This window comes from Canis lupus, chromosome 19 (assembly GCF_048164855.1).
Source record: "Canis lupus baileyi chromosome 19, mCanLup2.hap1, whole genome shotgun sequence".
Lineage (NCBI taxonomy): Eukaryota > Metazoa > Chordata > Mammalia > Carnivora > Canidae > Canis > Canis lupus.
Window position 1 is genome coordinate 34,796,250 of NC_132856.1, and position 23,483 is coordinate 34,819,732.

Here is a 23,483-nt window from a genome sequence, read left to right on the forward strand (position 1 = left end):
GCTTAACTTCTGTTTAGTAAAGAGTTCCCAACATTTAGGAACTCCATGTCTCTTCTTTTCTTCCGCGCATCTTTGGACAGGCCAGTGAGCATCTCCTTTATTTAGCATTTTATGACTAGGTGATTTCAGTGAAGTAAATGTTACCGCAGTTCATTATCTATTTACCTCATTGTAAGTCTGTAAAGAACCACACACCTATTATATCTGGGGATAGTCAATAAATTGCCAAACAGTGATTTTATAGTGCATAACCCCTATTTGGTGGTGTGTAGAGCCACCAACACTGTCTTTAGTTCAGTCAAGTCCATTAATCCAAAAGTATTCACTGGAGGGGCACCTGGGTGGCTCAGTGGTTGAGCATCTGCCTTTGGCTCAGGGTATGATCCTGAGGTCTGGGGATCGAGTCCCGCATCCAGATCCCTGCAGGGAGCCTGCTTCTCCCTCTGCCTATGTCTCTGCCTCTCTCTGTGTCTCAAATGAATAAATAAATAAAATCTTTTTAAAAATGGAAAAAATATAACATATAGAAAAAACAAAAAACAAACAAAACAAAAGTATTAACTGGAGGCAGCCTAGCAATGTAGTCAAGAGATCGGGTTAAGGTCTGGTCACCTGGATTCAAACCCCAATAGGTATTTGACTCTGGGCCAGTTATTCAACCTTTTTGAGCCTTAGTTTCCTCATCTATAAAATGGGGGTAAAATAGGACCTATTTCATAGAATCATTTGGGGATCTAAATGAGATCACGGATAAGGCTTAGACTAATGCCTGGCACATATAAAACACTCAGGAAATGGGGCAGCCTGGGTGGCTCAGCGGTTTAGCGCCGCCTTCAGCCCAAGGCCTGATCCTGGAGACCCTGGATGGAGTCCCACGTCAAGCTCCCACATGGAGCCTGCTTCTCCCTCTGCCTGTGTCTCTGCCTCTCTCTCTCTCTCTCTCTCTCTCTCTCTCTCTCTCGTGTCTCTCATGAATAAATAAATAAAAATCTTAAAAAAAAAAGATAAAAACTTCTTTAAAAAAAACACTCAGGAAATGTTTGCTCTTATTATATTAATGTGCTGGGGAATATAAAAGAAGTAAAGAAAGTTGCCTAGAACAGTGTTGTCATGTCTGGATCAACATGTGGCATATAGTGAGTTCTCAATCAGCAGTCATTGAGCAAATGAAAATAGTTCTTGGTCTCTAGGAGCTCACCATATGATGGAGGGGAAAGACTGTTTAACAGTTACTCAACAAGGGATCCCTGTGTGGCGCAGCGGTTTGGCGCCCGCCTTTGGCCCGGGGCGTGATTCTGGAGACCCGGGATCGAATCCCACGTCGGGCTCCCGGTGCATGGAGCCTGCTTCTCCCTCTGCCTGTGTCTCTGCCTCTCTCTCTCTCTCTCTCTGTGACTATCATAAATAAATAAAAATTAAAAAAAAAAAAAAAAACAGTTACTCAACAAATATTTGTTCAGTGTCTGCCATGAGCCAGTCACTCTATAATACTCTGGGGATAAAGTGGTGAAAAAGTAAACAAGGTTTCTGCTGTTTTGGGACTTATACCCAATGTCTAGCAAAGTCTTTGGCAAATAGTTGATCTATTATAGATGATGAATGAACGAATTAAACAGTAAGAAAATTACACATGGAAGCATATAATCAGGGTCTAAATTAGTGTGTGTACTTGGTTAGATGACTGTAAGCTGTAGGAGAGGATGGATCAGACAGATATGTAAAAACCAACTCAACTTGTTGCCTCTATATGAATAGGTCTAGGAAAAGACTAAGGATTAACGTGGGCAGGAGCTGGCTGTTGGTAGGAAGGTGTTCCAGGTGAGGAACAACATGTGAGAAGACTCAGAAGGGAAAGCAAGAATGGTGGCCTCCCTACAGTGATGGGTGCTTGTTGGCAGGACCAACTTTGTGGGCACATATCCCCTGAAGTTACACAGAGCCTGTTGTTCAGGATGCTACTGGCATTTTGAAATTCTTCATAATTTTTGACCAAGTGGCCCCATATTTTTAATTTGCACTGAGCCCCCCAAATTATGTAGCCAGACCTGCCTGTTGGAGGTGGATGGAGATTGTGGAAAACCTTTGAAAAAGGCCAAGGAAGTAAAACAATGTGGTAGGAAATAGCCAGCCATGTTTGGTTACTAAACTAGAGTTGCAGCACGGTTTAGGAAAACAGAAGCAGGATGCAGGGTAGAAGAAAAGCCTGGATTGAGGGGATCAACCTACCTGTAGTTATAGTATGTGTTTTTGAAGTTGTTGATGGCCTGGGTGAGGGTTGGAGCAGGGAAGATGGAAAGAAAAGTGAATAATATAGAGACAGGAGGGAAATTTGGCAGGTTTTGGAAACCATGTGGGGAAAGGAGAGGACAGCAAATTAAAAGTCCTGTAAGCTTTGAGACATTTGAAAATTACTAAATATGCAAGGACTGGATTGTGTTTGGCCTCGCAAGTTACATGCTCAGGCTGGGGACTTTACTGACATACTTCTATTTCTGTTACTTCTGATGCTGTCATGAGAAGAGTTTTCCTCAGCAATTTGCAAGTTAATCCCTGCAGATAATAATTCTGCAAGTAATAATCATCCTTACGAGATGCTAACAATAACCACGCTAACAAAATTTTCTGATGATCTTCACTTCTTTAATTGCTACACGGGTTTCCCACTTTGTTCTGGCTTTCAAATAGGTTTCCAAAGCTTTAAAACATTTGAAAATCACTATCACTAAGAGATGTACACATTAGAGAAAAACGTTAGAACTATTTTAACAAGGCAGAGAATTTCTAAAAAATTAAATGAGACCTAAAATAATTATTTGCATGTGTATGTTAGTAACAGGCATAGAAATTCTAATCTAGGAAAAATTTTACTTTTTACTTTTTTGATGAATTATCTCAAAATTTCAAACCAGCGATTAGGGCACATGGGTGGGTCCAACGGGACTCTTGATTTCCATTCAGGTCATGATCTCAGGGTCATGATTCCAGGCTCATGAGATGGAGTCTCATGTAAAGCTCGCTGGGCATGGAGTCCAGTTTGGGCTCTCTCCCCTTCTACCCCTCTCCACCTCTAAGAATTTCAAACCAGACTCAGGAAAATAAATAACAAAGCTTTTATGTGACTTTAAAGATGACATTGCTTCTTTGTGCTATTATTACAAAACTGAAAATCTTTTATTTTTAAAAGAATTTTATTTGTTTATTTGATGTAGAGAGAGAGCACGTGTGTGTATAGGGAGGCGGGACAGAAGATGAGAGAGAAGCAGGGTCCCTGTGGGGCAGGGAGCCACACCATGAGGGGCTGGATCCCAGGACCCTGGGATCATGACCTGAGCCGAAGTCAGACGCTTAACTAACTGAGCCACCTAGGCACCCCCAAAATGAAAATCTTTTAATCATTGCTTGTTTTACTTCATCCTGAGTAAAATCATGTTGTTTTGGTTTTTGTTTTTTTATTTAGTAAAATCATGTTTTAAAATACTTTGACTAATTTTGTAGATTAAAATTGATTTCTTATTATTTCAACTTGATTTTTTGAGATTTAACTTTTGGCATATTAATTAATAACCCTATCTTATTTGGTCAATCCTACTTTACCTATCTCTTTCTCAACAGCCTGTGGTACATTTAGTTACTGTTCCCAATTTTTCATGCCCTCCATAGTTTACAATCATACATTTATTTCCCTTGCAGTGTGGCTTTGCAGTACCACCCATTATTGAGGGCAGAGTATATCTGCCCACTCCATTGATGTTGGGTTTGGTCATGTGATTTCCTTTAGCCAATAGAATGTGGACAGAAGTGATGCTGTACCAGTTCCAGGAGGAGACCTTAAGAGACAATATATCCTTCCCTTGCTTGCTTGCTCTTCTGCTATTGCCAGAAGAACATACCCTGAATACCTACTGCCCCTTTAGGCTACGCTCCAAACTGAGAAACAGACCTGAACCCAAACTGCAGTTTGGAGCCAAGCCCAGACAAACCTGCCTACAATCTTCCAAATCCCAGACTGTGAGAGAATTTTTTAACCACTGAGTTTGAAGGGTTATAAAAATAGCACAATTGGGGCGCCTGGGTGGGTTAGTGGGTTAAGCATCTGCCTTTTGGTTTCAGCTCAGGTCATGATCTTGGTGTTATGGGACTGAACCCTGTGTCACGCTCTGCGCTTAGCAGAGTCTGCTGGAGAGATCTCCCTTTCCTTCTCCCTCTCCTTCTGCTCCTCCTCCTGTTCACACACACTCTCTCTCTTTCAAATAAATAAATAAAATCTTAAAAAAAAAAACGCACCCACCCCCTTTGTAGCAATATAAACTTACAGTTTTTCTTGTTGATATGTATCAGTCCCTTAGGTGGCAAATATTTGATTACCATAGTTTCACTCATAATTTCTTAATATTTACCTTTCAATTTTATGATTTTTCATATATAAAGTATTTTTAGACAAATCTCAATCTTTTCCCTTATGTTTTTTTCTGCTGTTTTATCTAACAACTTCCCACTCCTAGAATCACCCATTATGTTTCTATGTATATTAATAGTTATTTCTATGATTTACATATATTACATTTTTCCAGCCCATCAATATCCTTTTGCATAATGAATAGAATGAATTGAATGAGCCTCCTCACCAAAGTCATAAAGATAAAAGATTATATTACTAGTAAAAACAATAATTAATATTACGATTTATTAGGTATCTACCATGAGCTAAACAATATGGCACCTCACATGAATTATCTCATTTAATTTTCACAACAGCTCTGCAAGTTGGATATCTCCTACCTACTGTAAAGATAAGAAAACCTAATCTCAGGTATTTTTATTTTTTATTATGATGATTTATTATCCCCATTTTACAGATGAGTAAATTGAGGGATACAGAAAGACTAAAGAACTTGATCAGGGCCACACAGCTAGGGAGTAACTCAGCTATGATTCAGACCAAGCTCTGCTCAATTCCAGAGTTGCCTCTTCCCACTAAACCTTCCAGAAGACATAGCTACTAGTTCTAATGGCAATATCTAAAAAAGTACACTGACGTTTTCTTTCTTTCTTTTCTTCTTTTTTTGGAGGTAGAGGAGGCAAGAGATCTGAGTGTTTGATAACTAAAGTCATCAACATCTCTTAAGTTCCAAGAATTTCTTAGAAATAACATATTCTTGGGACACCTGGGGGGCTCAACAGTTGAGTGTCTAGACGCCTTTGGCTCAGGGCATGATTCCCAGTCCAGAGATTGAGTCATGCATCAGGCTCCCTATGGGGAGCCTATTTCTCCCTCTGCCTGTGCCTGTGCCTCTCTCTCTCTCTCTCTCTCAAATAAATACATAAAATCTTTTTTTTAAAAAAAAAGAAAAAACAGGGCAGCCTGGGTGGCTCAGCGGTTTAATGCCTACCTTTGGCCCAGAGCGTGATCCTGGAGACCCGGGACCAAGTCCCACATTGGGCTCCCTGAGTGGAGCCTGCTTCTCCCTCTGCCTGTGTCTCTGCCTCTCTCTCTCTGTGTCTCTCATGAATAAATAAATAAAATCTTAAAAAAAATAACATTCTCTAAATATAAGTGGTATTTTGGCTAGAGAATATGTACATTCTTATTTATATAAATATTAAACCTTACAATTAAGATTTAACAAAATCACTAGATTTAAGTCCATTACCCCTAAATAGCAATCAGAAATTTTCAGAAGAAATCCAGATGTACGCATTCATCTAGAAGTTGCCATTATTCCACTTACAGTAATTCTTATTTACACAATACTTGCTTAAAGACTTTTAAAAATAATAGAATGTTGAGTAAAAAAGAAGAAAATTACAGAATATGCATCTTACGGTATCATTTATGTAAAAAACAAAGGTAAACTAAAATGACCATAAGTGTACTTAAATGCAGGGACAAGGTCTACGAGGATATATAATAAATTGTTGAAGCTGTAACAAGTGGTTACTATGGTATTAAGAGGAGGGCCAAGGGGGATTTTTACTTTTTACTCTTTATATGCTATATGTTGTACAATAATGGTTAAGAGTAGGGGCTCTGTAGGCGGATTGGGTTAAAATCACTACCAGAAAGATAAAGTCCAGAAAATGCAAATCAAAACCACAATAAAATACCACCATACAACCACTAGGATAGATATAATTTTTAAGAAAGATAGATAATAACAAGTATTGACAAGGATGCAGAGAAATGGAAACCCTTACACAGTGCTAGTGGAAATGTAAAATGATACAGCCATATTGGATATCATTTGTCAGATCCTCAAAAAATTAAACATAAAATTACCATATGAGTCAGAAATCCTACTCCTGGGTATATATTCAACTGAAAACATATGTCCATACAAAAAATTGTACATAATAGCTAAAAAGTAGAAACAACCCAAATGATCATCAACTAATGAATGGATAAACAAAATGTGGTATAGCCACATAATGAACCATTATTCAGCCATAAAGAAGAATGAAGTATTGATACATTCTACAATATGGATAGACCTTGAAAACAGCATGGTAAGTGAGTGAAGCCAAATACAAAGACCTCATATTATACGATTCCAATTATATGAAATGTCCACAATAGGCAAAACCATGGAGACAGAAAGTAGATGAGTGGTTACTAGGGGCTTGGAGTAGAGTTGGACAATGCTAGTGGGAATGAGATTTTCAGGGAGGTAAAGAAAATGATCTGAAATTAGATTTAGTACTTGTTGCACCACCTTATGAATATACTAAAAACCACCGAATTGTATATTTTAAAAAATGAATTTTATAGTATGTGAATTATATCTAAAAATTTTTTAGATAGGGAAAGTCCACTTCTAAGTGTCAAAAGCGTCTTGGTACATCAAAGCATTGATTACAGGGAAGTGACCAAAATGTGTGGGTGAGGAGCCTTTGGAAAGGCAATGCTTTTGAAAGAGAAGAGGGTAAAAGGGAAGGAGACGAGACTGTACGTTAAAAGGGGGAAAGGAGGCACCTGAGTGGCTCAGTGGATTAAGCCTCTGCCTTCAGCTCAGATCATGACTCCAGGGTCCTGGGATGGAGTCCCACCCACATCAGCCTCCCTGCTCAGTGAGGAGCCTGCTTCTCTCTCTCCCTCTGCCTGCAGCTCCCTGCTGCTTGTGCACACTCTCTCTCTTTCTGTCAAATAAATAAAAATAAAATCTTTAAAGAAAAAAGGAGAAAAGGAGCAGAAGGAAGAAACTTAAGGATTCTGCATGACAAAAGAAAAACAAGAACATCTACATTAATTATGTTAGCTTCCTTATTTCTTTGCCTGGATTGTGGTTATACAGGAAAAATATCTGTGTGAAGGAAATACACACTAAGTGAGGTGATTAGGGCTACAAGTTGGCAACTTACTTCAGGGAAAATGGCTTTTTTAGACTATGCTCACAATGTTTCTGTAAGTTTTATAATGTTTAAATATGAAGAAAATCTTTGACCTGGAAATTTTTAAACCTTCTATTAACTCTTAGGTGTAAAGGGGAAAAACAAGCCAAAATTACAGAATCTCTAGAGAATAATAATGAAACTATGAATCAGGGTCAATGAAATATATATAAAGTAGTGACGAGAGGAAAATCCATATCCTTACCATATAAATCAATAAAAATGAAAGAGTGCTAATAAATTAAATTCTAAACTCAAGAAATCAGAAAATAATTACAGAATAAACAATAACAACAAAGTACAGAAATGGAAACAATGAAGGTTGGATAAAATCAGAAATCAGTAGATAAAGAATAGAAAAACAGTATGTTTGAATTAGTCAAAAACCTGATTTGTTTATAAGCAAAATAAGAAATGGCAAGGGAAAATAGTAATACTAATTTAAACAGAAGAAAATTTAAAAACTGTAAGAAACTATTTACCAAATACTATTTAAGCAAATACATTAAAAACCTATTAAAAATGGCGAATTAAAACCAACAACAACAGAGTTTACAAATTTGATTTCCTTAAAGATAGAAATCTTAAGTACACCAATTTCTGTAGAAGAAGTAGAACATTATTCCACAAAAGAGAACTGGCTGTAGATAGTTACACAGAAGAATTATATTAAACCTTCAAATACCAGGTAGTTCCAAAGCTACATAAATTATTGTAAAATGTAGCAAATGAAAGAAAAATTCCAAGTTATTTTATTTTAAGATTTTATTTATTTATTCATGAGAGACAGAGAGAGAGAGAGGCAGAGACACAGGCAGAGGGAGAAGCAGGCTCCATGCAGGGAGCCCGACATGGGATTTGATCCCAGGACTCCAGGATCACGCCCTGAGCTGAAGACGGCACTAAACAAAGCCACCCGGGCTGCCCTCCCAGTTATTTTAATACAGCTAGTACAACAGTAGTACTTAAATCAAGTGAAGTTGATTTTTTAAAAAGATTTATTTCTTGGAGCACCTGGGTTGCTCAGTTAGCTAAGCATCTGCCTTCGGATCAGGTCATGATCTCAGGGTCCTGGGATTGAAACTGGCATCAGGCTCCCTGCTCAGCGGGGATCTGCTTCTTCCTCTCCCCCTGTGCTCACTCTCTCTCTCTCTCTCTTTCAAGTAAATAAATCTTTTTAAAAAGAGAATCCTCAAGCAGACTCCCCACTGAGTGAGGAGCCTGATGCGGGGCTCAATCCCAGGACCCTGAGATCATGACCTGAGCGGAAATCAGGAGTCCACTACTTAACCAACTGAGCCATCCAGATGCCCCTAAAGTTGATTCTTAAAAAACAATAAAAGAAAAGAAAAAAACAAAACTATTATTGCTTATGAATATTAATACAAAAATATTAAATAAAACATTAGCAAATAGTATCTAACATTACCTCAAGAAAATAATACACCATGACCAAGTAGTATTTATTCCAGGAATACAAAATTGGTTCAATCTTAGGAAATCTAATAATATACCATATTAATAGATCTTAGAAGGAAAATCATACAATTATCTCCATAGAGCCTAAAAGAGCCCTATTCAAAATTTCACAACAATTAAAAAAAAAAACACTCAAGAAAATAAAAATTGATGGATACTTTTTTTTTTAGAGAGAGAGAGAGTATGAGTAGTGGGGGGGGGCAGGGAGAGAGAGAGAGAGAGAGAATCTTAAGCAGACTCCATACCCAGCACCGAGTGCCACATGGGGCTCAACCTCACAACCCTGAAATCATGACCTGAGGCAAATGCAAGTGGTGGAGGCTTAATCAACTGAGCCAACCAGGAGCTCCACTGATGGATACTTTTTAAACATATTTTATTTCACTGGGAAACACTAAGACTTTCCACAAAGTTAAGGAACAAGGTAAGCATATCCTTATATGTGCCACAAAAATACCAACAAGGCTCTATATGGAGCTAGGAAGTTAATGCTAAAATATGTATGGAAAAATAAAAATGAACAATAGCAAGGAAAACACCATAAGAGAAAATCTACAACAGCCCAACTAGACCTTGAGACAGTCTACAAAAACTGTAATTTAAAAAGAACATATGGGGGGATCCCTGGGTGGCTCAGCGGTTTAGTGCCTGCCTTTGGCCCAGGGTGTGATCCTGGAGTCCTGGAATCGAGTCCTACATCGGGCTTCCTGCGTGGAGCCTGCTTCTCCCTCTGCCTGTGTCTCTGCCTCTCTCTCTCTCTCTGTGTGTCTCTCATGAATAAATAAATAAAATATTAAAAATAATAATAAAATTAAAAAAAATAAAAAGAACACATGGGGCTGGGTGCCTGAGTTGCTCAGTCATTTAGATGTCCAACTCTCAGTTTTGGCTTAGGTTGTGATCTTACAGTCGTGAGGTCGAGCCCAGCATTGGGTTCCGAAAATAAATAAATAAATAAATAAAATCTTTTTTAAAAATTTAAAAATTAAAAAATATAAAAAATAAAAAGTATATGGGTACCTGGCTGGCTGGCTCAGCTAGGGGAGTGTGGGACTCTTGATCTTGGTATTGTAAGTTCGAGCCCCACACTGGGGGGTAGAGATTACTTAAAAATAAAATCTTTTTTTTTTAATAAAATCTTATTTTACTTGTTTTTAATAAAATCTTTTTAAAAACCCCACAAGAATACTACTGGCACATGAATAGACAAACAGATTTGTAGAACAGGATAGAAAATGCAGATATACACCCAAAGAAATAAAAATTTAGGGATCCCTGGGTGGCTCAGCAGTTTAGCACCTGCCTTTGGCCCAGGGCCTGATCCTGGAGTCCCGGGATCGAGTCCCATGTTGGCCTCCCTGCATGAAGCCTGCTTCTCCCTCTGCCTGTGTCTCTGCCTCTCTCTCTGTATCTCTCATGGATAGATAAATAAAATCTTTAAAAAAAAAAGAGAGAGAGAGAAATAAAAATTTAATAAATAAAATCATGGGTATAAAATTGGACTTTCAAATAAATGGTCCTGGGAAAACTGGATAGGCATTTGGAAAAAAATACTTAAAATAGATTTATGTCTCAATGCCTTACACAAGGTATTGAGGGGTTAGAGAGTTAAATATTAAATGTAAAAGCAGTTAGAGAGTTAAATATTAAATGTAAAACCATATAAGTATTAGAAGAAAACACCAGTAAATTTCTTTATAATCTGTATGTAGGGAAAGAAGTTTCCTAACTGATCTAAGATCCAGATTTAATGAAGGAAAAGATTGATAAATCTAATTATAGAAAACAAAACTTTTTTCATGGTTAAAAAAATAAGCAAAGTAAAAGATGAAAAACTATGAGAAAGTATGTCCAGCATATATGGCTAATATCCCTTAAATATTTAAAAATTTAAAAAGACCCAGAATCCAGTAGAAAAGTGAGCAATAGATATGAACAATAAATTTTTTTTTAGATTTTATATATTTATTCATAAGAGACACACAAAGAGAGGCAGAGACATAGGCAGAGGCAGAAACAGGCTTCCCACAGGGAGCCTGATGCTGGACCCGATCCCAGGACCCCAGGACCCCAGGACCACGACCTGAGCCAAAGGCAGACACTCAACCACTGAGCCATCCAGGCATTTCATGAACAATAAATTAATCAAAAAGACATTTTAAGGGGTGCTTGGGTGGCTCAGTCAGTTAAGCATCCAACACTTGATTTCAGGCCAGGTCATGATCTCAGGGTTGTGAGGTCAACCCTCTGTGTTGGCTCTGCAGTATGCATGGAGCCTACCTAATAGTTTCTCTCTCCCCCTCCTTCTGACCTCCAACAAAAGATATTTTAATATAGAGCTTAAAGATACAAAAAAATGTTAAATTCACTTATAATAATGAGCATCTAGGTGCTGCAGCCAGTTAAGTGTCTGCCTTTGGCTCAGGTCATGATCTCAGGGTCTTAGAATTGAGCCCCTCATCAGGCTTCCTGCTCAGCCTGCTTCTCCCTCTCCTTCTGTCACTCCCCCTACTTGTGCTTTCTCTCTGTATCAAATAAATAAATAAAGTCTTTTTAAAAATTCACTTATGGGCCTTAAGGAGGGCACGTCATGTGATGAACACTGGGTATTATATAGTATGTTGGTAAATTGAATTTAAAATTTAAAAAGTAAATAAACATTTTTTAAGAACTCACTTGTAACAACAGAAATGCAAATTAAAATCACACCAAGAACCTTCCACTTCCAGTTCAGATGAAGTGAGCACACTCTATCCTGTCTTCCCTCTCAGATCAAAGGTAAACCTTTACTCTGACTGGAGGAAGCATGATTCAAAGAGCACAGAGGGAATCTCCATTTATTTTTTCTAATCTGCCTATCTTCTCACTGCTTGGCTGCAGAAGCAGTTACAGTCATAGGAAGTGCACAGCAAAGACCAGACTAAAGCCCTGGCTGGCAGGGGACTAGCAAGGAGCCCCCATGAACTGGAGGATGTGGGGGAGATCAGAGAGAAAGCTTCAGAAGGTAATCTCATAATGTCATAAACTCCTGGACTTTCCCCTGTGCTGCGCACGCATCAAAGATCTTAACACCAAAGCCTTTGAGAACTGAACAGGATAGGCAACTGTCTAGTATCAGCTGGCCTGTGGGTGGTGCACATGTTAAGATACATCTAAGTAGCACTGCAAGGACAATGATAATTAAGTTGATATTGGAAATACAGCCCCCAGAACGCAGATCAGAACTTGCAGTCTAGGGACACCTGGGTGGCTCAGTGGTTGAGCACCTGCCTTGGGCTCAGGGCATGATCCTGGGGCCCTGGGATCGAGTCCCACCTCAGCCTGCATGGAGCCTGCTTCTCCCTCTGCCTGTGGCTTTGCCACCCGCCCTCTCTCATTGTGTCTCTCATGAATAAATAAATAAAATATTAAAAAAAAACCTTGCAGTCTATACCTAAATACCTAACCAAGTCAATTGCCTGATTAAAAAATAAATTGTCCTTGGGGTGCCTGGGTGGCTCAGTCAGTTGGGCATCCAACTCTTAGTGTCAGCTCAAGTGATCTCAGGGTTGTGGGATTGATCCCTGTGTAGGGCTCCATACTGGCCATGGAGCCTGCTTAGGATTCTCTCTCTCCCTCTCCTTTGCCTCTCCCTTACTCCCTTTCTTTAAAAAAAAAAAAAAATTGACCATAGGGATTAAACAAAACGCAGAGTATCACACATAATATATAAATGGCTGGGATGCAGTCCAAAATTACTTGACATATAAAGAACCTCAAAAGTCTGACCCATTATTATGGGAAAAGAAAATCAACAAATACTAGCCCCCAAAGGACTCAGATATTGGAAATATCTTACAGAATTTTCCCCCCCTTTTTAAAAAAATGAGATATAATTGACATATAACATTATATTAGTTTCAGGTAAATAGTATAATGATTCAATATTTGTATATATTGTGAGATGATGACCACAATAAGTCTAGTTAATATCCATCACCACATATGGCTACAAATTATTTTTTCTCATGATGATAACTTCTAATATTTACTCTCAGCAGCTTTCAAATACACAATAAAGTTTTATTAATGATAGTCACCCTGCTGCACATTATATCCCCAGGATGTATTTATTTTATAACTGTAAGTTAGTACCTTTTTACCATCGTCACCCATTTTGCTCACTTCCTACCCTCAGCCTCTGGCAACCACCAATATGTTCTTTGTATTTATGAGTTCAGTTGCTTTTTGTTTTTTAAGATTCCACACATAAGTGAGATCATTTGGTATTTGTCTTTCTGTGTCTGACTTAATTTCACTTAGCATAATGCCTTCAAGGTCATTTTATGTTGTTGCAAATTTCCCCCATCTTTTTTTTTTTTTTTTAAGATTTATTTATTTATTCATGAAAGACAGAGAGAGAGGCAGAGACACAGCAGAGGGAGAAGCAGGCTCCATGCAAGGAGCCTGATGTGGGACTCGATCCCTCGTCTCCAGGATCACACCCTAGGCTGAAGGTGGCGCTAAACCTCTGAGCCACCTGGGCTGCCTTTCCCTCATCTTTGTTATGGGTGAATGATATTCCACTGTATGTATATTTTCCATATATTCTTTGTCCATTTATCCATTATTAGAAACTTAAGTGACTTCCATGTTTTGGCTATTATAAATAATGTTACAATGAAAATAAGAGTGCATATATCTTTTAGAGTTAGTGTTTTTATTTCCTTTTATCAAATACTCAGAAGTAGAATTGCTAGATCATAGAGTAGCTCTATTTTTAATTTTTGAGGTACCTCCATACTGTTTTCCCTAGTGGCTGCACCAATTCATATTCTCACCAACAGTGCACAAGGGTTCCTTTTTATCCACATCCTTGTCAACATTTGTTATTTCTTGTCTTTTTGATAATAGCCATTATACCATGTGTGAGGTGATACCTAATTGTGGTTTTGATTTGCATTTTCCTGATGGTTAGTGATGTGGAGCACCTTATCATGTACCTGCTGGCCATCTGCATGTTTTCTTTGGAAAAAATATCTAGTTTCTCTGCCCTTTTTTTTTTTTAAGATTTTATTTTTTTAAGTAATCTCATGGGGCTTGAATTTACAACTCCCAGATCAGGAGTCAGATGCTCCACTGACAGCCAGCCAGGCAGCCCTGTCTGCCCATTTTTATTTTTATTTTTATTACTTTTTAATAATAAATTTATTTTTTATTGGTGTTCCATCTGCCAACATACAGAATAACACCCAGTGCTCATCCCATCAAGTGCCCCCCTCAGTGCTCGTCACCCATTCACCCCCACACCCCGCCCTCCTCCCCTTCTACCACCCCTCGTTCGTTTCCCAGAGTTAGGAGGCTTTATGTTCTGTCTCCCTTTCTGATATTTCCTACCCATTTCTTCTCCCTTCCCTTCTATTCCCTTTCACTATTATTTATATTCCCCAAATGAATGAGAACATATAATGTTTGTCCTTCTCTGATTGACTTATTTCACTCAGCATAATACCCTCCAGTTCCATCCACATTGAAGAAAATGGTGGGTAATTTGCCATTTCTAATGGCTGAGTAATATTCCATTGTATACATAAACCACATCTTCTTTATCCATTCATCTTTCGATGGACACCGAGGCTCCTTCCACAGTTTGGCTATTGTGGACATTGCTGCTAGAAACATCAGGGTGCAGGTGTCCCGGCGTTTCATTGCATCTGTGTCTTTGGGGTAAATCTCCAGCAGTGCAATTGCTGGGTCATAGGGCAGATCTATGTTTAACTCTTTGAGGAACCTCCACACAGTTTTCCAGAGTGGCTGCACCAGTTCACATTCCCACCAGCAGTGCAGGAGGGCTCCCCTTTCTCCACATCCTCTCCAACATTTGTGGTTTCCTGCCTTGTTAATTTTCCCCATTCTCACTGGGGTGAGGTGGTATCTCATTGTGGTTTTGATTTGTATTTCCCTGATGGCAAGTGATGCAGAGCATTTTCTCATGTGCGTGTTGGCCATGTCTATGTCTTCCTCTGTGAGATTTCTGTTCATGTCTTTTGCCCATTTCATGATTGGATTGTTTGTTTCTTTGGTGTTGAGTTTAATAAGTTCTTTATAGATCTTGGAAACTAGCCCTTTATCTGATACGCCATTTGCAAATATCTTCTCCCATTCTGTAGGTTGTCTTTTAGTTTTGTTGACTGTATCCTTTGCTGTGCAAAAGCTTCTTATCTTGATGAAGTCCCAATAGTTCATTTTTGCTTTTGTTTCTTTTGCCTTCGTGGATGTATCTTGCAAGAAGTTACTGTGGCCGAGTTCAAAAAGGGTGTTGCCTGTGTTCTCCTCTAGGATTTTGATGGAATCTTGTCTCACATTTAGATCTTTCAACCATTTTGAATTTATCTTTGTGTATGGTGAAATAGAGTGGTCTAGTTTCATTCTTCTGCATGTGGATGTCCAATTTTCCCAGCACCATTTATTGAAGAGACTGTCTTTCTTCCAGTTGGTAGTCTTTCCTCCTTTATCGAATATTAGTTGACCATAAAGTTGAGGGTCCACTTCTGGATTCTCTATTCTGTTCCATTGATCTATGTGTCTGTTTTTGTGCCAGTACCACGCTGTCTTGATGACCACAGCTTTGTAGTACAACCTGAAATCTGGCATTGTGATGACCCCAGCTATGGTTTTCTTTTTTTTTTTCTTTTTTTAAAATGTTTATTTATTTATGATAGTCACAGAGAGAGAGAGAGAGAGGCAGAGACACAGGCAGAGGGAGAAGCAGGCTCCATGCACTGGGAGCCCGATGTGGGATTCGATCCCGGGCCTCCAGGATGGCGCCCTGGGCTAAAGGCAGGCGCCAAACCGCTGCGCCACCCAGGGATCCCCAGCTATGGTTTTCTTTTTTAAAATTCCCCTGGCTATTCGGGGTCTTTTCTGATTCCACACAAATCTTAAAATAATTTGTTCTAACTCTCTGAAGAAAGTCCATGGTATTTTGATAGGGATTGCATTAAACGCGTAAATTGCCCTGGGTAACATTGACATTTTCACAATATTAATTCTGCCAATCCATGAGCATGGAATATTTTTCCATCTCTTTGTGTCTTCCTCAATTTCTTTCAGAAGTGTTCTATAGTTTTTAGGGTATAGATCCTTTACCTCTTTGGTTAGGTTTATTCCTAGGTATCTTATGCTTTTGGGTGCAATTGTAAATGGGATTGACTCCTTAATTTCTCTTTCTTCAGTCTCATTGTTAGTGTATAGAAATGCCACTGACTTCTGGGCATTGATTTTGTATCCTGCCACACTGCCAAATTTGCCCATTTTTATTTTTTTTATTTTTTTTTAAATTTTTTATTTATTTATGATAGTCACACAGAGAGAGAGAGAGAGAGAGAGGCAGAGACACAGGTAGAGGGAGAAGCAGGCTCCATGCACCGGGAGCCTGACGTGGGATTCGATCCTGGGTCTCCAGGATCGTGCCCTGGGCCAAAGGCAGGCGCTAAACCGCTGCGCCACCCAGGGATCCCCTGTCTGCCCATTTTTAAATCATTGTTTTTTGCTATTGAGTTGTATAAGTTCTTTATATATTCTGGGTACTAACCCTTTCCAAATATATGATCTGCAAATATTTTCTTTCATTTAATAAAATGCCTTTACATTTTGTTGATGGTTTCTTTTGCTATGTAGAAGCTTTTTGGTATGATGTAGTCCCACTTGTTTATTTTTGCTTTTGTTGCCTTTTTCATATCAAATCCAAAAAATCATCCCCAAGATTGATGTCAAAGAACTTACCACCTACGTTTTCTTCTAGGAGTTTCAAGGCTTCAGTTTTTTATAAAGTTAAACATATGTTTACCAAATAACTTGGCAATCCCACTTCTAGGATTTATCTATAACAACTGTACACAGATATTTATAGAATTTTTAAAAGATTCTATTTGTTTATTTGAGACAAAAAGAGTGCACAATCAGGGGAAGGGCAGAGGGAGAGGGAGAAGCAGGATCCCCACTGCTGGACTCAATCCCAGAACCCTAAGATCATGACCTGAGCTGAAGTCAGAGCTTACCTCACTGAGCCACCCAGGTGCTCCAGAAGTTTTATTCATGGTCAGCAAAAACTGGAAACAATCCAAATGTCTTTAATTAGATGACTAGATAAGCCAACTGAGGTGCATCCATATAGAAGGCTGCTGCTGGGAAGTATAAAGAAACTATTGGTGCACAGAACAATATGAATGACTCTTAAAGATATCATGCTGGATGATAAATGTCTCAAAAGGTTCCATACATATGACACTGGACAAGTCACAGTTACAGGAATGAAGGACAGATTGGTGGTGACTAGGGTTGATGGGTGAGGAAAGTAACTTAAAAGAGGCCATATGAGTAAACTTGGAGAGTCATGGAAATGTTCCATATCCTTATTGTGTTTACAAGAATCTACACATATTTTTAAAAGATAAAAGATAAAGAAACCTTTTCAGGGGCACCTGCCTGACTCAGTGGGTAAGGCATGCAACTCTTGACCTCGGGATTGTGAATTTGAGCCCCATGTTGGGCATACAATTTACTTAAAAATTTTTCTTAAAAAAATCTTTTTCAATAACACAAAAATCCTTATGTATTATTCAGTGAAGCACTATTTGTCATTGCAAAATGTTGGAAACAACCTAAATGCTTATACACAGGACAGTGGTTTCATAAACCAAAGCACAGATACACAGTGGAATACTAAACTGATGTAAAAAAAAGATTAAACATCTGTATGAACTGATAAGTGATGTTTGGGGTATATATTGTTAAGTGAACAAGGATAGTGCTATAGAGTGTCCATAGTGTGGAAAGAAGGAAAAATAAGAAAACCTAGATGTATCCACTGGTTTTTGAAAAGAGAAACACAGGAAGGATGAACCAGGAAATGAGATTGGCTACCTTTAGGAGAGAGGGGTGGGTGAAGGGGACAGAAGCATAGGGACAGGGAGGAAGGGGTGGGAGCAGGTGCTACGCTCATCTGAGTATACATCATGCATAGTTAGCTCTCAGAACGGCATTCATGTTTCACATACTCAAAGATTAGTATCAACAAGGATGGAAGAAAAAACTCCCTTAAATTTAAATAGAAGCAGAAACAATGAATTTCGTGTTATTTCAAATGAATAACATAAACACAATGAAATAGGGAAGGGATAACTTCTGCACCCTGTGTTTTGAATATATCCCCTCAGACTAATGACTAGCAACTAACCACAAATATCGAACTCTGGTTAGTAGGCTTGCTTTTGTAGTGGTATGGATGAGCAATTCTGAAACTATTCTCTATGTGTTGTAGGTTTGAGCAAGTCAGTAAGTATGTTGAGTATAATGGGTGCCAAGTTTCTCACTGATGGGAAAGGGCGTTACAAATATGGAAAGGAGGAAGGCTGGAATCAACACTGTGGTGTGGGACTCGACTTGGAAGTAACAGTGTGGATTCACAGTGCGTGAGAGCAGAGCATTTGGTGGTAAGAGACTGTGACATTCCTGCACACAAGAACAGCTTCTGAGAACCGTGAATGGGAGGGCTGTGCCTGGCCCAGTATTTATAGAAGCCCCACACCCCGAAGGATTGTACTGCTGCCCATCTACATTATGAGACTGGCCTCGCTATTACATTATGAAGATGATGTTCTGCCAATAGTGGATTTTTTATTTGGAGACTTCGGATAATAATGGAAGAAAGTCTTAGGCCTGTACATTAGTCAGGCCTCTTTCTGTTGCAAGAAACTGAGCTCAAATGAATTGAACAAGAAGGGGATTTATTTATTAGCACCTATTGTGGAAAGATTAGGAGTGGGTCTAGCTCCAGGACTGTCTGGATCTAGGGACTTGAATGCTGTCACTGGGGCTCTCCCTTTCTCTTCGTTACTCAGGCTTTCTCTCCTGGGTGGGCACAATGGAACTGGACAGCACAAGGCTTATCTTTGGTCCGTTTAGCAAGCCCTGCAGAAAGAAAGCCTGTCCCCTAGATTCTGGCAAGAAGACCCAGGTGGGACTGTGACTGGTCCAATTCCTGGGGTGAGAGAGATGCACCCACCTTGACTTTGACTGGCAGCCTGTCTAGAACCACAGGGAGTGAGGGAGGGGTTTCTAAAAGGAAACCTAGGAGAAGCCAACAAAAATTAATGACTCTCTATTGCTTTTCCTGCTATAGCCTCCTTGTAAAGTTCTGACTTCTGTTTATGCCCAATCATGTGAGACTAAGTAAATTCCTCAAAAACAGTAAAAAAACAAAACTACCCAAACCACTTTGCACCACGACAAGTTTCTCTGAAGGGCCACAAGCCCTCGTGGGCAGGCTGGGCAGACCTGGGTGTTTCTTCCTGTGGTGTCCTTCCCCACATACCTGTGCCTGGTACAGGAGCTTGCCCTAAGCATATGCATTAATGTTTCTAGTACCTTCCATGCACCCTACCCCCACCCCTGCCATCATCTGTTTGTCCAACAGAGCCCTCCAAACTGTAATAGTTCTCAGGTAGAAAATGTCCAAGACAGAAGCTTGAGTATAACTGCTTCAGAACTCTTCCTGGATCAGTCTCCAAACTCCACCTCAGAGGAAGGGCTAACTTGTTGTAGGTATTTTATGCTTAATTTACCAATAGGTGAATAACAGTCACCCCTAAAAGAAATTTCACCCCTAGCTGAAATTTTAGCCATCATTACCTTTAGTAGAGGAACTTCAGGACACTAACATCCCATCCTTCTGTGAGCTGACACACCTAGGTCTTTTTCTTTTCTTAAAGATTTATTTATTTATTATATATATATAGACAGAACATGTGCGCATGCATGTGAGGGCAGGGTGCAGAGGGAGAGGGAGAGAATCTCAAGCAGACATTCTTCTGAGTGTGGAGCCCAATGTGAGGCTTGATCTCATGACCCTGAGACCATAACCTGAGCCAGAAGACACTCAATTAAATGAGCCACTCAGGTGGCCCCATACCTAGGTCCTTCTTGAAAAACATCTTAGCCCAGAGGATCCATGAGGCCTCACAGGGGTCTGAGAGAGAATGACTCCAGGTATCAGAAGTTTGTTCTTGAACTCTCTGCCACCCCCCTTGAATACTCATCAAAAGCCAGTGCTTTAAAATAGGGACTCTTAAACATGAGTTTGAATGAGATTCCCATAAAGTACATAATTAAAATGCAGATTCCTGGCCCTGGAGACTCTGAGGAGCAGGGGCTGATGAGGAGCTGAGGGAAGAGCTTTCTGAGCAACAGGAACAACAAATGCAAAGGCCCTAAGGCAGGAAAGAGTGCTCCAGGAAATATCAACAAAAGGAACCAAAGGCAAAGGGACAGGAGATGAAGGAGCAAGGACTATAACCATGAGGACCTTGAGGTTGGGACAAGGAGATTAGGTTTTTATCTCAGTGAGACTAGGTTTTAAGTGGTAGAAATACAGATCAGATTGTCACTTTAAGAAAATCACTCTAGCTGTTTTGTACAGAATGGATGATTGAAAGGCAAGAAGGTGGGCAGGAGGACCAGTCAAGAGACATCTAGGGTGCTGCAGGCCAGAAGGGATGATGGCATGGCAGGGGGATGAAAATGGATCTGGACAGCATGTAAGATGTGAAGATTCGGAGTGCTAACCTCAGTCCTGGTGCATTTTATTGTTCCTGTTTGCATTTCCTTCTGTTCTAGGTAATTTATCCCCTCTCCACCTTTGTTGTTGTTTCAAAATGAAAATGTTCTTTTTATTATGAAAGTGATATATTCTCAATATTTAAAATGCAAACAATATAGGACAGTAAAAGAAGAAATCAATCATCAGCAATCTCACCACTGTGAGAGGTTACTGTCCTGCCAGACATTCTGTACATGAGTGCCATGCATTTTGCCCCAGTACTATCATACTACACATGCTACTTTATAATGTGCTTTTTTTCACCATATAAAATACAATTCCAGAAAAAAATAATACAATTCCAGGTGCATACATGATGTACATTCAGTGAGGGGAAGTTGGATCTCATTCAACCAGATTTCTTTTCTGTTTGTGTAAATTTCCTCAAAGAGAAAAAAAAAAGGCATAACTTTTGAGTCTATAAAGTTAGAAAACACAAGTCATTTTCCTAAAAGGCAGGAGAAGGCCTAGGGGATTAAAAAAAATTTTTTTTTATGTTTAAAACCAGAAAATATACTCCAAACAGAGGAGCTACAAAACAAGGGTAGTAATTTCCTCCCAGAAGGGAATGTGACACCTAGACAAAATTACGTTGTTTATTTTGCATGGTCTTAACTCAAACTACACAAAACACAGAGAGCAGTGGCAGGAAGTGCCTTTTTGTGTCCTGCCGGGGATGGGGCTCCCCAAGCGAAGCCTCTGGATATCTCAGGATTAAGCCAAGAATCCTTGGAGCAACTTGCTCAAAACACTAATTGTATTTGTGTCTCTGTCTTTGATTAGTGGCTTAGTCAGCTTTCTGCCTCATTATCATTTTCATCTTTTAAAAAAATTATTATTAAAGTAAAAGGCTAAAACTTTAGTTTTATTTTTTTATTTTCCCTCAGAGGAAAATAATTTAAATACAAACTTGAAGGTACTTTATATACTCTTTATCTTTGGCAATATATTTAACAACCTTGATGTGGGAATGTTGTTTTTCTTCTACCTCAGTCGTCAAATGGTTTCAATAGAAAACAAAGGCCTGGGGATACCTGGACTCTGTCCTTAGCCATTAGTTGCTTTTCTTGGGTTGAATATCCATCCTACAGCTCAGTAAAGAAAAAAAATCAAATTAGACAGTATATATTGGGGTTTACATTCCGTGATCTAATGTGTTGGAGCAGAACTGGTCAAACATAAACTGTAGAGTGCAGGTGGTGGATATATGGTGTTCACTGTAAATCTAGGTTTTTTTTTTGTTTTGTTTTGTTTTTTTTTATTTATTTATGATAGCCACAGAGAGAGAGAGAGAGGCGCAGAGACACAGGCAGAGGGAGAAGCAGGCTCCATGCACCGGGAGCCCGACGTGGGACTCGATCCCGGGTCTCCAGGATCGCGCCCTGGGCCAAAGGCAGGCGCCAAACCGCTGCGCCACCCAGGGATCCCCCTAAATCTAGGTTTTAAGTTACTGTATTACTTGTATTACTTGCTTTTATTTTTTTTTAAGATTTATTTATTTATTCATGAGAGACACAGAATGGGAGAGAGAGGAAGAGACATAGGCAGAGGGAGAAGCAGGCTCCTCGCAGGGAGCCCAATGTGGGACTTGATCCTGGATCCCAGGATCACGACTTGAGCCGAAGGCAGGTGCGCAGCTGGGGAGCCACCCAGGCATCCCGTATTACTTGCTTTTATTAACAGATAGTAAGCCTTAGTGGCAGACAACTTTTAGGAAAGATTCTTACATTTATTTTTTTTTTAAGATTTTATTTATTTATTCATGAGAGGCACTGAGAGAGAGAGGCAGAGACATAGGCAGAGGGAGAAGCAGGCTCCCCGCAAGAAGCCTGATGTGGGACTGGATCCCAGGCGCTGGGATCACACCCTGAGCAGAAGGCAGACGCTCATCCTCAACTGCTGAGCCACCCAGGCGTCCCAGATTCTTACATTTAATAGGAGATGGAGAGGTGGAGACTGTTATTTCTAGAATTTTCTTTAAGAAGGGCAGATGAGGGCAGCCCGGGTGGTTCAGTGGTTTAGCGCTGCCTTCAGACCAGGATGCGATCCTGGAGGCCCGGGATGGGGACCCACATTGGGCTCCCTGCATAGAGCCTGCTTCTCCTTCTCCCACTGCCTGTGTCTCTGCCTCTCTCTCTCTCTCTCTCTCTGTGTCTCATGAATAAATAAATAAAATCTAAAAAAAAAAAAAGAAGGGCAGATGATACGGAGTGCTTGAGAGTGTCACCCGTTTCCCCACTGGGTTGTAGTCTCTTCCTGAGGATTTTGAGATTTAATTAACACAATGGTTTTTTTTTTGTTCATTTTAATTTTAAAGAATATTACACAAATAACACACTACAGATAAAAATTCCTTTTGAAACTCACACCCACCCCAAATCTCCAGTCTCCTCTCCTCCAGCTCCTGCCAAATGAAATCACTTTTTCAGTTTGATATACATACTTCCAAACTCTACCTTATTGAGACAAACAATCCTGCTGAATTATATAGTGTGCCAGGGTGGCTATTCCGCATATGTTTTTAGCTATTTCTCTATTGATAGACATTAAATTTGTTTCTGATTATTTTTTTCTTTTCACCATTAAAAACAAGAGGACAGAAAATAAGTTTGTCCATATATACCTATGTGCAAATATGTTTTTTTCCACTGAGGTTAAATACTCAGTGGAATAGCCATACAGAAGAAATTAGAAATTATTCACGGTTTATTTTTTTTCATAGAAAGGACTAGTTTTCCCTTCAGTATGACTTTCAGTGGTCAACTCCAGCAAATATTTCTTTTTATTAAGTTTTGGAATGAGTTCAGTCTGGGCTCCAAACAAAGCAGGGATGAAGCGCTATGAGTCTGAGTCTTTGCCTTCTAAGAAGATTTAACACTCATCTATGGGGCCCCATATATCAACCACCAAAAGAAAGGCTAAGTCAGAAGCCAAAAAAATTAGTTATTTATAGAAAGTGGATGGACAGAAATGGGACATG